General features: G+C 46.4%; 1 protein-coding gene across 9 annotated transcripts in view; it reads right to left on the bottom strand.

Moving 5' to 3' along the window:
- The window catches only part of LOC120900500 (protein abrupt), a 109491-nt gene that overhangs the window by 77966 nt on the left and 15473 nt on the right, over positions 1 to 16052 (bottom strand). Inside the window, exons 1-2 of one of the 9 annotated variants that reach the window (XM_040307570.1) lie at positions 10491 to 10766; positions 7582 to 7681 (exon numbers count right to left, since the gene is read on the bottom strand). The exons of 7 other annotated variants lie outside the window; for them this stretch is intronic. The gene's annotated coding sequence lies outside the window, so the exon portion shown is untranslated. Of the gene's footprint in view, positions 1 to 7581; positions 7682 to 10490; positions 10767 to 16052 lie in introns of those variants that run through there. One more of the 9 variants, XM_040307567.1, reaches the window with a different exon arrangement.

The following is a 16052-nucleotide window of genomic DNA, read 5'->3' as shown; positions in this document are numbered from 1 at the left end:
CCAGCTAAATTAAAACCCCTCAGAATTCATCGAGCACACATGTGCGGGAGAGCGCACCCGCACGTAACCGAAGAAAAAAGAAGCACTCGATTAAGCGCGTAAATGTACTTCAAACGGTTGCGCGTCGCTCTATGACGGTAGGAATTAATAATAGAATCTTGAGCCACCACCACTCCCTGCTCACCATCGCCCCATCGCATCTCCCCATCACGCCACCAGAATTCGGGTGAGGCAGACATGTTGTAGCAGCCGCGGCTAAGCACTCAGCGATGATTTAAGATTATTGTTATTATTGGCTCCTGCCGGTAAGCGAATCATTCCCCCCTCCAATGGCAGGAGCAAAATGGGAAAGCGAACCCCCAAATGCGATGCTGAGGAGTAAGCGAGAAGCGGTCTCCCTTCCATTTCATTGCCTTTTCCCATTGCTGCCGGTGCCGGGGATTAGATGAAACCGAAACGGAAAGGGGTCGGGGTACCGAACATTTTTAAAACAATATTCCGGAGCAAATCCCAAAACCGCGCGGGCGAAGATGAAGTGTAATACCTCATGTGCAATCGTGCACCATAAAAACACTTGAGAAAAAATGTGGCGTGCAGATGTGTGGCGTTTCGTCCACCGTCCCACGATCACGAACACGACGCAGTGGCTGCTTGGTGATGGGAATTATTCAATTAAACCTCATGTGACATGGGGTATGGGCCGTTCTTCAGTGTGTTACTTTGTCGGGTAGCATAGCACGATGGCCGCTCAAAGTGACACATCTTTTGGGCGGTGGGGAGAAGGACACATAATTGGGAACTTCTTGTTGTGTGACCTTGAGGGCAGTGTCAGGGTGGGGTGACGCATTACTCGATGCGGATGGTAGATAGAAGTGCGTTGTGCAAGCTCATTGAGCACTGGGTAAATATTTGATTATTTATAATGATCTGCCTTTTTCCGTGGAATAAACAATTCGATTCATTTTTAATTTTTTTTTTTGGAAAACGAGGTCGAACCTAGAATGCAAACAAACAAGTGGAGAACCTTTTCTTCTCACCTTCTTTTTGTTGCCTCCAGCTCATTATGCTCGACAGGTTTTAAGAAATCCCCGAGCGGCACAAAAGTGTATAATTTAAGTAGTTGCCTTTTTATTTTTGCCCTCCCTCACCTTCCCGCTCCAAACTCCTCCCAGTTTCGCCTCAGGACACTTTGGAGGATCTTAAAACGACACAAAACGACTTCGCGCAGTTGTTTCGCTCAGGCCATGATTGTTAGTACGTACTTCAACACATTACGTTTTATTTTATTTCGCGTTTTATTACACCGACACTGCCCGGGGGACGGACACCCTCCCACGGTCACCATCGCTCCTTAACGGAGCCGTTTATGCGGCAGCAGAATGTTACACACCGGAAGGGCACGGGGACATTTCACTGTCATACCACCCGGGGACCGTCGTCTGCAGCGACACGGCGGTACGGCACATTGTCAAGTACTTACTTTGGCCCCGCCTGCAGGAACCAACACGCTGCCGATCATCCGGTCCAGGCCACTTGGTAGCCGGCTTGAAGTTACATTCTTTATCAAAGCAAGACAACGGACAAGAGGAAAACAAAAATCCAGGAAAAAGGGTACAGAATAATAAACTCACTTCTCGGGCCGTACTACTAAAACGGAGCAGTGCGGGGGAAAGGAATAAAGTTTTGGGTGATATTTTCCTCCCACCGAGCGGTACCACAAAAAAGTGGGTTGCCATTGGGGTTGAAGCTTGTTGCCCGGTGGCACCCGGATGACAGTGCGCTGCTCTCGATGCTGACGAGCGCTTGGTACGCGCGCGCGTGTAATAAAATCGAAATAAATGATACAACCGATTATATTTTGTGGGAGGAACAAACGGCAGGCACGCAGGGCGGACATTATTGCAATGAGGAAAAAATGAAGTTGTGTAGCCCGACCGCGCACCCGGTAGGTATGACTTTATTTGCCGTCGCGTGTAAATGTAAGCAGAGTTCGAGCATGATCGGAGGTGGCTTGATTTGACAATAAAATTACCGCACGCGCAACAATCAGTTCGTAAAAAAGAATCATTTAGCCAATATTGGGATGGTGATTGTTTTTGGATTGATTTGATTTACGAAAACGATTGTTTGGGTCATGACACAGTTTGAGAAGTATCTTATAACTTTTCCAAACACAAAAACTAACATAAACTAAAACTAAAACTATCAAATATTTAACATACAAAACTCCCTCAGCATCTGCCCAACAGCAAACGGAATTCGGAGGGTAATGAGCCCTCCGGAAGCAAATCGAAATTCCGACCATGCCTGTCTGGTTTTGGACGGAATGGCTAATAAAAAGAAATGCGTACATAGCCACCACTAGCAGTGTATAGACGACACTAAAGAATTTAGTGCAAAATCTCTATCGACAGCACAATCCAGCCCACCAGTCGTGACGAGTTGGTTGAAATCGAAATCCTCCCAAAAAACACGTCCTACCTTCTGCTGCTGCTATTGCTGCTTTCTATTCCGGACGTATGGCACTCGATTATGTTCCGTTTGCGTACCTTGCTCAGTCAGGATCAAGCACAGCAGTAACAACGGCGGCCAGGATCGGGCTTGAGTGGTTCATTTCGTCATAAACAAGCATAAATAACCACATCGCGTTCGCACCGTAAAATCCCTGTACCGCCTGCCCTACGCTAAGCTAATAAGGTGCCGTCCCTGCGCTCAAGTGCTTGAGAATCCTCCAGCAGTTCCTGCTTCTCACCTTACTGCTGCTGGATCTTGCAGGGCTGGTCTTGCTCTTTTTATTAGCTTATTTTTATTCCGCTTTCACTCAAGCCGAACTCAAGTTCAAGCAGGGGGAAGGCTTTGATGCGTTTTTTTGTGTGCCGTTCGTGGTGCGTGTGCTTATTTCTTGCTGTTGCTTCCGGCTGCTGGGGAAGCCGGTTTAGCCCTGAGGAGATGAGGAAGGGAGGAAAAATGTTTTCCCCAGGACAAACCTGCCGCCGAGATATTTTCGCCCATCATTTTATCTCATCACCCATCATTCCCTCCCACGAGTATCAGCATTATCATCATCATCAGCATCATCGACGGTCGACGACATCGTGTCTGTCGTCATCGTATTCGCCATCATCGGGGCAGACCGCATGAATCGGAATTCCCTTCGGTGCGGGGGTGTGCGCGTCAAATTGCGTGGTGAATCAGCCTCCACCGTGCGTTTTTTTTCTGTGTGCTCTTGTTACGGCTGCTTTTTTATGCGCTACCCAGAAGCCCAGACTCGCTCCTACCTTTGAAGCAGCGAGCTTCCAAGAACGGGGGTGCTCCATTTGCTTGAAGGTGTGTAATCTGGTCAAAAGGTGACGGTAACGATGCCGCGTTTAAGCGATACCGAGAGTTTTTCCCGCCCTTGCGGCTCAATTCTTCCACCGCGGAAAAGGTAGACGGCCAAGGGGACACACAACACATCCTTACTACGCTTTTACTACGCCCCACGTTCGTACGGGATGAGCATCGCTCGTTCGTTCGTTCATTCGTTATGTTTTGTTTTCTTCCACCGGCCGTTTTCATCTCAGTTTTTCCCATCTCCTTCCGTTGTTTGTGAGGACTTTTTTGTGTGGAGTGGAGAGTGAGGGTTGTATTTTGGTTTTTCTTTTTCATCGACGGGGGTGTGTGTTAATGTTTTTTTTTTTGTGCGTGTGTTCGCCGAACCGCAAAACCGCCCTACCAACCGCCGTAACGAGACGACCTCGGGCTGGCTTTTTTCTGGCGGTTATTTTGGCGGTTTCTGCGTTTGTAGCCGAGCTTGTACTTGTGTTTATCTGTCTACTGCCTGCACCATCCAGGTGAGACTGGTGAGAGGCTCAAGTGAACAAACTGAACAGGGCAGTTGCAATCAAAAAGTGTTGCTCATTTGTTTAGCGACTGTTTAGTAGCTGTTTAGGGACTGTTTGAGGCGTCCTAATAAAAGTATGTCTTTGCGTTGGAAATGGTAACTGTTTGCTACATTCTTTTGTTCGAAATGTTTTCCCTGCCACGTCTTGCAGTCACGACACATTGTCGCATGAGTCTAGCATGAGTAAAATCGAGCGAAAAAACGTAGCAATTGCTCCGACAAACTTTGCTGTCCATGTATGCAACGAGCGTATCAAGCTCCCCGGCTCGTGCCCGCGTTCACATTCACGAGCTGTAATAAATCACGACGCCAGCGATGCTGTAAAAGTGGACTTTTCGCCGCTCCGTGGGACCTATGGCCGCACACATCCACTGCGCTCCCATCTAAAAGCTGACGAAAGCTGAGAGGTCAAAGGCGACAGCACCAAAATACGGATCTGGCGTATGTAAACTTTTGCCTTGGGAGGAGCAAAAAATGAACCGTGAGGAAAGGATTTGGGGAAAGCGGATGGTAGCGACACACACACACACATACACACAGACAGCTCACCAAAACGCTTACCCTCTCCGATGGTGTTAGCTGGTGAAAAAGTATTAAAAAGTTTTAAATCAATATTTTCCCACCGGCCATGGGCCGTCGCGTCGACGTTCCTTTGCCCCAACGTCCGCGTTGCCATCCCGTCCCTTCTGGATCTGCTCGAGCGGAGCTCACTCACACACACACACACACACACACAATTTTTCTCCCACTTTGTCTCCCATCCTTATCAACGCTGGTGCCATTTTTTGCGCCATAAAGCAAAACCACGCTACACAGACGCAGAGGAGACAATTTGTCTGGGACAGCGGAATTTTATGTCAGTCAGTCACCATCAGCCATCAGAGCGTGGTGAGCCAGCGTGTCCACCGTCCCTTAGGCGCACACCCTGTGCGAGAAATCCCCATCTTCGCCCTCCTCCTCCTCTACGCCACAACCCCCTTCTTTTTATCGGGAAAAAGGGAAGATAATTTTATTACGGTCCAAGCGAGTGCCGGAGGAAAGGCCTGCTTTTCACGAGATGCTGCTGCTGCTGCTGCTGCTGGCCCCGTTTTATGCTGCACACCCGTTTTCATGCTGAATTCGGACAGAACGCAAAAATTTCCTAGCCGGTCGGGTTCATTCGAACATGTTGCCCTCCCTGCACCCTCCTTTCCTCGCTACGATGGTTTGGTGACTTCCTTTTGGCCACCGAAAAGCACTGAGTGGTTTATGGCCGAAAAGTAATAATTTTTATGAGCCATTTCTCGGTCGCTTTCCACCTCGTACCCGTTTTGCTGCTCGGTATGACTCGGGCGGACTCGAGGCTCGGTGTAGAAGATTTTTGCCGGATCCATGTTTTTTTGCCGGCCCACTCGCTCTCTACACGGCGACAGACTCTGCTGCCCCCTATTGTCCACCGAGACCTAAGAGGGGGCATGAGTTTCCCTTGGTGGGTCGTCTGCAGTGTCGTGCGTGGCCAGTGATAAAGGGAGATGGATAGGAAAACAATCGCATGGAGAAATAAAATGCGGAGTGAGGAGTGGAAAATACATTTTTACTCTAGCTCGAAGAGGAAGAGTTGTGCGCAAATGCCTTGTCGTTTAGTTGTGTGTTTTGTTACTTTGATCGGATGAATATGTTATCACGTGATTAGAATTACTTTTATTGCAAGACAGATTCATATATAGAGTAACATTGACCATTAAAATGCTCTTATTGCTGTTATAGGTCCTAAGCCTAGAAATTGAAAGATCAAAAGTAAGAAGTCAAACTCTTCAGCTATCTAGAACTTCATTTAGTGTGAGAAGATTGTAGAAAGATCTTTCTATTGCACAGCAACAAAAAGAGGAGAAATAAATATCCAACTGTACTGATAAGTGTAGTAAGACGCATTCCCGGCGGCCGTTCAGCCGTAGCTGTCCTTTTTATGGCTTTGTCGTCCAGATCTGTCCTTTTGGAAGGATCCTTTTCATTCCTACAACCAAACTCACCGGACACTGCTACCAGAGATGGACAAGAACCCGAGAACCATCGAAGGGGAGAGCTGGGAACCCGTTCAAAGGGATGAAGATGTTTTTCGTGGACGTGGTCTTGTGGACTCTGGGACGCTGATAAACAGGGACCGATGGGTAATAAAACCAAAGCCCAGCCGGTCGAAAAGAAATTGGGTGAAAGGAATGGAATTGAAGAAAGGAGAAACGGTCGTAAAAAAAAAGAAAACCCAAAAGTCGTAGCTCTTGGCAGGCCATAAGACGGACGGTATGCCGTATCCTGACAATGTACGATCACTTGCGACGTCAATGCGTCATACACCGAAAGCGGGGAAAGAGAAATGCGTGGGAAGGTTGAGAAATCTTGGCTTGTAATGGTTAATGTTAGGTGAGAATGTGTTGCCTGCCACTTTTGCTAGCTGGCACACTGTTTTGATGGACATTTCCCTTATCAGCTGATGCCGTTCTCGTGGCTTTTTCGTTATACATTGTAAAGGCCTTTGTAAAGAAAGGGCTTGCTTATTGCTTCTCTCACTCTCTCTCGCTGTTGTTGTCGTCCCTTAAAGAGTAAAAAAGGAAGAAAGGCATTTCTTTCCCGTGCCACATCACTGATCCTCGGGTCCAGTTTTATGGGTTACCATGGTTGTCTGCCCGTTGCCGGTTAGTTGATCCCGCAGCCACACAGCAAACGCGACGAAGTACGGAGAAAAACACATTAAATGAAGATTTCGGCGTTTGATTGTAATAATAACATTCGAGAGTCAGGATCAGCTTGGGGTTTTTAATGGAAAATGTATCAACCACACTGCACCACACAGTACTTTGCTTTCTCCCCCGAGCACGGCATAAGGAAAGGAAGAATAAAAAGGCCCAAGGATGAAACAACAGCAGGATGAAACACATTTAAACGAAAGACGCATTCGCTGCTCGCCATAAAAAGGGGAATGGTCCAAATTGAGGTTAAAAGGCACGCTGCTGGCCAGTAATGAGTTGTGGAGTGTCTTTTTGGTTCTTTTAAACCAAAAAAGAAGTGTAGAAGTGTGTAGAAATTGACCCCCTAGATGGATGGATGCTGCGGTGTAGTTATTTTTACACAAAATCAAATTTCAAAAAACCACTTATCGGTCGATCTCGGCTGGTTGGTGGATGTCCTTTCTGTCGGTGGCGGTTGACTGATGCGGTATGAATTGAATTTAGACTCCATTTTGTAAGGAGTCGTTCCTAGCGGACGACGATGTAATGGACTTAATTTCGGTTGCAAGGAATGAGCATTTGTAACTTAATTTTAATTTAAGAGCACAAGAAAGGTTTGCGTTCTGTTAATGGATCAAAGTGGTCAGATTTTTAAAAAGTGAATTAAATTTATCACGTCAGACGCAATGGTCAAGTACAAGTCAGTGAACTAGGGACCAAATGGCATCGCATGAATGGCAGCATTACACCATGGATGTGTGACAATATGCTAGGTGTTACTTAATGGCCAATTTATTCCATAAAACCGCTGTCCAATGTCTCAAGGTCAAGCGCAGCCGAATAAAAATGTGAATAATAATAATATCTTTGTCAGTTCCGCGTTCGTAAGCCAGCAACAAGGTTTGGTATGCAAGTTCGGTTCACTTCTTAGTTGCCAAAATGCTTGGAACGAATTTGGAATTAAATAAACACGTCCATACCGTACTGCGTACTTACAATGCGTCGTTTCGGCACAAAACTTCATCCGCGGACGTCGTACGAATAGGGAATTTAAGGCCCCAAAGGCGCAGAAGAAGAGAAAAGTACACACACACACCTGGAAAGGAGAATAAAGTGGAAGAAGAGGGAAACATTATTAGCACGGTTTGCCTGGGTCGGACGGATCGGAAACGTGACGCGGGAACCATATTTACTTGCGCAACTAGCACCTGGTGAGCGCGAAAAAAAGTGAAGAAACAACTCAACTCGCTTCGAAAAATTAAAGAAAACTAAACGATCAATGTGCGACATGTGCCCCCGGCGTAAGCCGCCTGTGCCCGTGTGTATGGATCGTGATTAATTGATTAATACCTTAGCCGGGCCCGGGCAAAATGACCAAGGTTTTCGCAACTTTTTGCTTGATGGTCGCGAGTGCGACGTGTATGCGCGAAAAAACACGTTGTTATTGATACGGCAAAGTGCGGCCAGAATGGCTTGCCTAGAGCGCTCATTGGCGCTAACGGGTGGACGGTAATGGAAACAGTGGCTGAGGTTGTGTTAGGCTATGAATGGTCCTTCCCTCCCTCCCAGCCACTTGGGATTCGTAGGACAAGATCCAAAACGGAACACAGGAGGAGGAAGACACACCGAGCCCGAGCCCGACCGTCTTGAGCTCGTCCGTGAGCAAACAGGAGGTAATTGTAGTTTGAATACTAATTAAATCTAACAAAAGCTGCATTGTGTGTGAGCGAGCGAGTGAAACCTACTGGTCACTGTGCGCACCATTGGAGGGAAGTAGGTACAGCACAAATAAAAGCATCAACAGCCGCGGACAGTGGTGGAGCCGCACCGGGTCTCGCACTATGTGGTCATCAAATCATGCTAATAGTGTTTTATTAAAAAGTCATAAAACTAAGCCGCGCGTTGCCACGCTCCATGTTTGCTGGGTGTTAAAGGCACTCCCGGCTAGAAGAATGCTAGGCCTGGCCGGCCTCGGCGTGGTGTAGATGATGTACAAGCGCTCATAAAAGGGTGATCGTGAGGTTTCTCGAGTGTCGACAACAATTGTGGTGCATTGTTCTGGTATTTGGATTAGGGCTTGCACAATGAAGTCATAATGGATGATAAGATTACTTAATTGAAGGGATTTATACAAATTGAGAAGTTTCAAGCCCAATTCAAATGATTTTTATTTGAAATATTACTGTAAAATGGTTTAAAATTTAACAAAAATGATATTGAAAATTAAGAACACTTAGCTTCACTTATTAGCTTAAATCGATTGTAACTCAACCCTTCTTGCATAAAGGTCGCACCGGAACGAATTATCATCACACCCGCTGGGTGGCGAGTGCATTTGTTTCACCCACTTCCTCACCATTCCAACTCCATCGCAAGTGTGCAGGTGCATAAATGAGATTTCACTCAAGTACGACATTTAGCGTATCGGCAAATTGACACATTGCGACTCGCTTCGATGAGCTCGGTTTGACCCTTCCCCGTCCTTTAGCTCCTTTCCGCGGAGCGGCATGCGGGCGCGGTTGACCATCCGCAAGCCGTAACATGTTAATCAACCCGATGCGAGTCTCGACTAATTAGCGACCATTGCACAACGCCAACAACGGGTTGACAGACATCAACAGCAGCAACAGCAGCAGCAACGGAATGGTAAGTAAAAACAGTTACTGTACCAACGACAGAGAGCGAGAGAGGGAGATTATGAAGAGGGTAGGATGGATTTTTTTCATCAATAGAGAGAAAGAGATGCAGTGTGAGGTGGTAAAAAGAAGAATACCTAATCAAAATGAAAATGCCGTTGTACAGTGTGTCGTTAACCACATGGGCATGAGTGTGGAAACTCGTACCGCGCGCATTCCAACACAGATGACACTGAGTGGAGTTTTTCGATGGTCCGATGCATCGGTACGGTTGCTGAAGGCATAGATTACAAATCTCTAAAACCGATTGTGGTCACAGATTGATTAGGAGCGGAGATGAAACAATAAAACGGAGCATTTTTGATTCGATTACACCTTTTTCACAATCTATTTCCGGCCTTCCGCATCCGCGTTTTTTGGTGGTGGTAGTGGTTGGTTTATAATTATCTGTAACCTTCAAACATAGCAAACGGAGCACAGACACACACACACAAAAAACAAACCTCCCTACCCATCACGCTCGGGCGAATAAAACACATCATCGCAGCCTGCCTGCCTGACTGGTTAAATTAGATCTAAGAGCAAATCAAACGCGATGGCGATATGATTGACAGGCGAAATCGAGCGACCATATTAAGGTCTGCGCAAGGCAAGGCAAACGACACACCGACTGGTTGTGTGTGTGTGTTCAATTTTCGGCTAGGTAAAGGCTCGCCAGCGTTGGTGCTACGTGTTACTTGTTTTCTAATTACTATTCCATTACCACTATCATCCATTGCTCGGGTGGCAGTCCTTCATGCAGACACGCACCCGCGAACACCGAAAAATAAAAAGAAACCGCTTGTGGTCCAAAAACAACCCCCTCCGAACAAATCCTACATGAGGTTGTTTCCTTTCGTTGCACGATCGCGAGTGCAGAAGATGAAAATAAATAAGTGTAACACATGACGAGGCGATGGAAACGAGCGCATGGTACGAAAGGGCAATCGTAGTTTGCTGCCATTGAAGTGACTCCGGCCAGAAGGTGCCGTCAGAACCTCAATACTACCAAAAAGCCACCGAACCGTCACGATCACTCGGACCAGATAAGCTGGGGAAGGCACAAAAGCTGGCCGCTGTGTGGTGGAGCGGTTTGTGTGTTTGTATTAATAGTTTCTAATCCGCGGACGAAACAAAAAAAGTGCGCAGGGCTGAGCGGGCAAAATTATGTGGTCGGTCAATTTTGAATTCCTCCCTCCCGTCCATTACTGGGTGGAATATCTTACTTACTACGACGCAAGAGTTGCAGTAGCTGTCTTCGGCTGTCTTCAGCAGTCGGAAGGTCTTTTGCGTTGCTGTTTCGACGGTTGCCTCTATGCTGCTTCGTATGTTGCACCCATGCTTCGGGCCGGTTTTGTCGAAAGGATCGAGGTTCGATCGAGTGTGCGCGTGGGCTTTTACACGTTTCGTTTTCGGTAGGAGTTACTAGCCGGAAAGTAATGGACGCGCTGATGGTAATTATTTATTAGTTTAATTATTCCATTGCCGTTTCTTATTTGCTTCCCTTCCGCTAGCTTAGTGCTTTATTCAATGAGGGCTTGATTAAAATCTTTTCACATTTCACAGTGCTCAGGCGTCCCAACATCGTTGAGTTTTTGGGAGGTTTATTTTCTTATCTTGAAAATTACCCCCAGCAAATGGGCCGAGGGTGCATCTAGTTTATAGCGCACTTTGTCTAATTTAAGGCGCACCTGAACGCTTCATAATGCAGAGGGTGAATCTCTTTGTTTGGTGAAGATTCGACTTGATTGTTGTATATTTCAGCAACCAGTTAAAGCGAAGAGCGTTTGCCTTATTTTTCTAGTGTGTTGAACTATAAGATGTTTAAAAATAATAGATAGAAATGAAATAATACCGCAATTCCGCAGACATAAAAACCATCTTGGTGTGGATCATTTTGTTGAATTAAAAATCGCGAAAGTATCATAAAAGATATGAATCAAACACGCCCTAAAAATGTGCAATAATTATTGTGTGTGTGTTTTTAATTTATGTTCACATTTACCTCAGGTCGCAGGGAAGCATTCTTCGCGTAAAGGTATTTTAATAGTTTAGATAATACGTGCCCAACTAAAGCTAAAAGGGAGACAAAGCAATAACCACTTTAGTGCTTTTGTGGAATAGTTTTGTCTGCAACCGTGCGGAAGTAACTAGCTGGGATGGGCTCGAGCCTAGTCTTGGTTGCTTGGCTTTAATTGAAAGTTCTGACCCTGGCACCTGCCTCATACTATGTTCCACCTCTGCTCTTCCCTTCCTCCTGCTGCAAGCGCATCATCCAATGAACTCACTTGCACGCACACGCACACAAAAATACACACAGACAGACAGACAGACAGAGAGAGCGCGAGGGAAACAAAACGCGAGGTGAAGAACTAATTGAACATTAGTATGCTAATTATTTAAGTTTTTATTTGATATTCATTTCGTCTACGCAGGAAGGGGGAGGGTTGGCCGTTTGTTGGGTTGCAATAAATTTAGCGTTTGATGGAACATTTGGAAACAAGCCTATGGTGGGGGGCCGGGGACAATCATGTGCTCCAAACAACAATGGACACATTCGCATAACCCGCCACCAGCACTCGCCGTGTGTCCCGGAACCTCTCGACCCGGGGTGCAAGCGAGGAATGAAAAATGAGCCCATCCTCACCCACGGCCAGCTCTGACCTTGAATTGTTCGGTGTACAAAGCGACCCCCTTGAAACACCTTCCAGTTGGTCAGTATCAAGTGCGAGCAGTGGGTCTGTTAATTGGTTGTGAATTTTTCGGACATTCTATGAAACTCTTAGACAATCAAAAGCAGCGGAGAGAGGCAGAGGGGCAGGTAACAATGGGTTAGAAAAGTAAAACCGGACTGCTCTTCCTCTGATTGTTAGAGATATGGTTTGGATTGGGCCTTTCTTGTACTGTTGCTCGGCTGCAAGATAGCAACAGTACTTAGCGCAGTTAATTGGGACTTTGTTTAGATGACATGGTCCAACAGCCCCAAGGTCTGGTTGCGGATGTACCAAAAGTGTTCTTGGTTGAAAAAAAAACAGGGACAAGAGCAGATTATTGCTTCATCTTAAATTTTTACTCTTCTTCTCAAATTACCCTTACTCCGTTTGAGCCTTTGTGGGCATATAGCTCCCAGTGCGCCATTAAAAGCCCCTCCGAGCGACAAATGATCACGCCTTTACACCTTTGCCCTCTCGCTTTTCCGCCCTGTCACGGTTAAAAAAACGTCACGGTTAAGTGTCACACGGTTATGGGTCACGGGAGCGAGCAAACGGGCAACCGGGTGGAAGGATAATGATGGACTATCCCTTCCCTTTGGGAGGCTCCTCCTGCGTCATAACGCATAATTTATCCGATTAGAGCCATTACCCAGGAAGGGATGGGAATGGCAATGGTTGGTGGAATGTTTTTTTTTGTTGGCTGTCACCTTTTTTATGCGCCCATTGTCTTTTAGTGGCTGGCACACTTTAGACGCGTAGATATGCAAAACTGCAACCAATTTTAACAATGTAAGGATCTCGGTACGACAACCCACGGCCCACTTCCAATGAGTGGGAAAAGGTTTTGATCGAAGGCAATGATCCTTACAGTGGCGTATCCTTCGCCACTTCTGCTGTGATTTAACAACCAAGGCAAACGCAGGAGAGCAAAGAAGCGGACAATTTATTCCTAGCAAAACAACGGTTGGCACCGTAATGGTTGGCGTCAGAAGTTAAAAAATCACCGGAGAGCAGCAAAGCTGAAACAAAGCGAAACTAAGAATGGCAACAATGTTGCCATTCGGGATGGTGGAGCAGCGGTGGCAATAAAAAATAATAAAACACCAATGCTGTCCAATTTCCGACATGCTGTCGGGGTTGTGTGTGTGTGTGTGCGAACCATACCACCCCTTTCTTAAAAGATACCTTTGAAAAAAAAGGAACTTGCAAGAGTGTATAAAACAGCATAGAATGTCGGAAGTAAATCTCTTTCTCGTATCCTCGTTTAACCCGTTTTACGTACAGCAACGCGGAACAACATAATACTTCTCGCAATCAGTAGAAGCTGTTTCAACCATGCGTTGCACGTTGATGAGCAACAGCAGCAGTGTGAGAGGAGGGAGCAGCCGACCCACGAGCATCCTTCGAGACGGTGCAGCAATCCTTTTTCCCAACTTCCTTCGATGTTCCTCTTTCCAGACCATCAACAGCAACAGCAGCAGCGTGTTGGTGTCGTGTGAATTAGAGAAACTTCATGGAATCTCGGTACAAATTATGTCCCGCCTGGCAGTCCCTGCCATCGCCGCGTCCGGTTCATTTAAGCGGAGAGAAAATAAATAATGAGGACAATAAAAAAATATTGCACACCCGTAAAAAACGGCCCAGAGCGCGTCCGTGTTTTTTGTTGGTGTTGTTGCTGTGTGTCTCTAATTTTTGGGAACATTTCGTGCACCTCGTGGAAGGATACATTATATTTCGGTTTATGATCCATGAGTTATTTTGCGCGGCCTGCCCCAATGGCGGCATCGTAAAGGATTTAGTGAGGGTTTTTTTTGTGTGTACATGCGTGTGTTACCCTTGTCTCGGGCCTCGATGCCGAAAGGTTGGGTTTAGGTAGACAGTTTCACATTGACTAATTTGAAACTATTAGAAGAAACTTTAAAGATGGAAGGAGACGTGAAAAAAACGCCGAAAGGATTCACCATACCTTTATGGCTAGCCAGCGCAATAAAATGCGATCGAGTTGGTCGATCGTTCGGGCGAAATACTTTGTAGCGTTTATTGATGGAAGGCATCCGGCCAAAAAGGAAAAGCAATTAGTTTGCTATTACAATTTAGATACCAATGCGTGTACCGATGCTCAACTGAAGGAAACACTCATTGCTCATTGCATAAAACAATTTCATCAACATAATTCTTCTACAGAGCGGTCCACATTAATCACGAGACGGGTATTTATGTTTCCACTTCACCCAAGCGTTGGTAGTTCCCAAATTTGGTTGTTTTTTGCTCCCTCGGAGTGCAACAGAAGTCAACCACTGGCTGTCAGTTGCTTGTTGAACTCTTATATTTCATTCTCAACCATTGGGGGCTCTCTCCTTCGGGTGATGATTCTTTCCCATTATAACTCCCGCACGCTCAAGTTTGTACTTTTCTTCACTTCGCTCAGCTTGGTCTAGCCATTCTTTGGGCAGCCATTCTTACCCCCGAAAAGGAAAAAAAACCCTTTTCGTATGGACAACAGCGGGGGAAAAGAACCAAAAAAACAGCCCTCCGCCGCAAAGTAGATGCACTGCTCGCGGAATAGAGCAACTTCGGCGCCCGCAATAAATAATAATTATTTCGGCGTCTATTTGCCATTGTTCTGCTTATGTCATGGTTATGCTGCCGTCAAAAAGTTACGACCGTCCGGCGGACACAGCCCGCGCCCGGGCACACACAGAAACATCAGTGGCTGGGGCAGTCCGCATCTTTGGTTGGACGAAGTAGACAAGCAGTAGTAGTAGTGGCAGGTTGAACTTGTGCCGGTGATGAATAAAGACCGTAGACAGTGTTTTTCGGTACCGACAAACAAACACGACAATGTTTCTGTCCTTCATCATCGGTGAAGGATTCTAGAAAAGTTGTCGGTCGATATTTTTGGAGCATTCGGCGTATCTTCTTCGGGGGTCGTAAAAGGAGAGAACTTTAAAACACAGTTGCCAAGGACACAAACACACAGACCGTGGGATGTTAAAGTAGTTGGGCAAGATTTGAGTTTCCAATATTTTTATGGTTTTTTGCTTTTGAGATTATGATTCTAAGAAATATTTAGTGCTAATTCTTGGACAGCATCCCAAAGAAATTCGCCCCAAAAAACTCTAAAAACGCTTGTTTTAACTACCTGCATCGGAGACGTCATTCGTTCAGCATTGAAACCGCTTAAGCATCGATTCCAAATGACCATTCTTTCACAGACACTCACACACATCCACAAAACAGAACATAAAACTCTCATGCTTCTAGCGCCAATGATGCTCCAAACGATACTTCCACGCCAAGGCTTCCCCAGCGCCAGCACGAAATGGATAGCTGAAACGAAGCCGACTGGAAAATGAGTGACGGGAGGTCCGCAATAATAAGGCTATAAAACCATAGCCTCCCAAGAGTTCCGTGCCGTTCCCCTTTCTGTGCGGTCCTGTGCAGTCACACAAACACAACCTCCAACGGAGGGAAGCGACCCTCGGAATGGTGGGGTAGAGAATATTTAGTGCAAAGAATAATGAAGCGCTAGAATCGCTTACGGCCACAGCCGGCACTGGAAGACATGGGTGCATGAAACAAAAGGCACAAAGGGACGAGGCAAAATGCTCTATCGACAACATGTTGATGCTATGGTGCTGGGTGGCCGCCCGGCACGAAACACTCGGCGTTGGGCCAGAGCATCATTTTCTGGGGTGTTTTTTTTCTGGTTGGTATTAAATATTGCACAATCTCCAAGAAAATGGCAGCCGGAGTTCGCATTCTTATCTTTATCTGTGTCTGAGTGGAAAATAAAGAGTTGTGCAAACTGGCGAAACAGTAACCTCGGCAGCAATGACTCTCAACCCTCTCCAAAAAAGGAGCTGTTTCCGGTGGCAAAGAATTTGGTGCAATTGTTTAGCCTACCTTTCAGGCGCATGGCTTTTTAGGCCGCCATAGCAACCCTATTCTACCCCCCCCCCCCCCTCAGATCGCCTCCAACAGTGTCGGCTAGACCTCCTGGGGGGAGTTATCACGATGCCAAGAGCCAAGCCAGCAGTAGCAGATAGCTGCCCGCGGCACTGCAACGTCATTAATT

This window comes from Anopheles arabiensis, chromosome 3 (genome assembly GCF_016920715.1).
Source record: "Anopheles arabiensis isolate DONGOLA chromosome 3, AaraD3, whole genome shotgun sequence".
NCBI classification, from domain to species: Eukaryota; Metazoa; Arthropoda; class Insecta; order Diptera; family Culicidae; genus Anopheles; species Anopheles arabiensis.
This window is presented reverse-complemented; position numbering and strand designations above follow the sequence as displayed.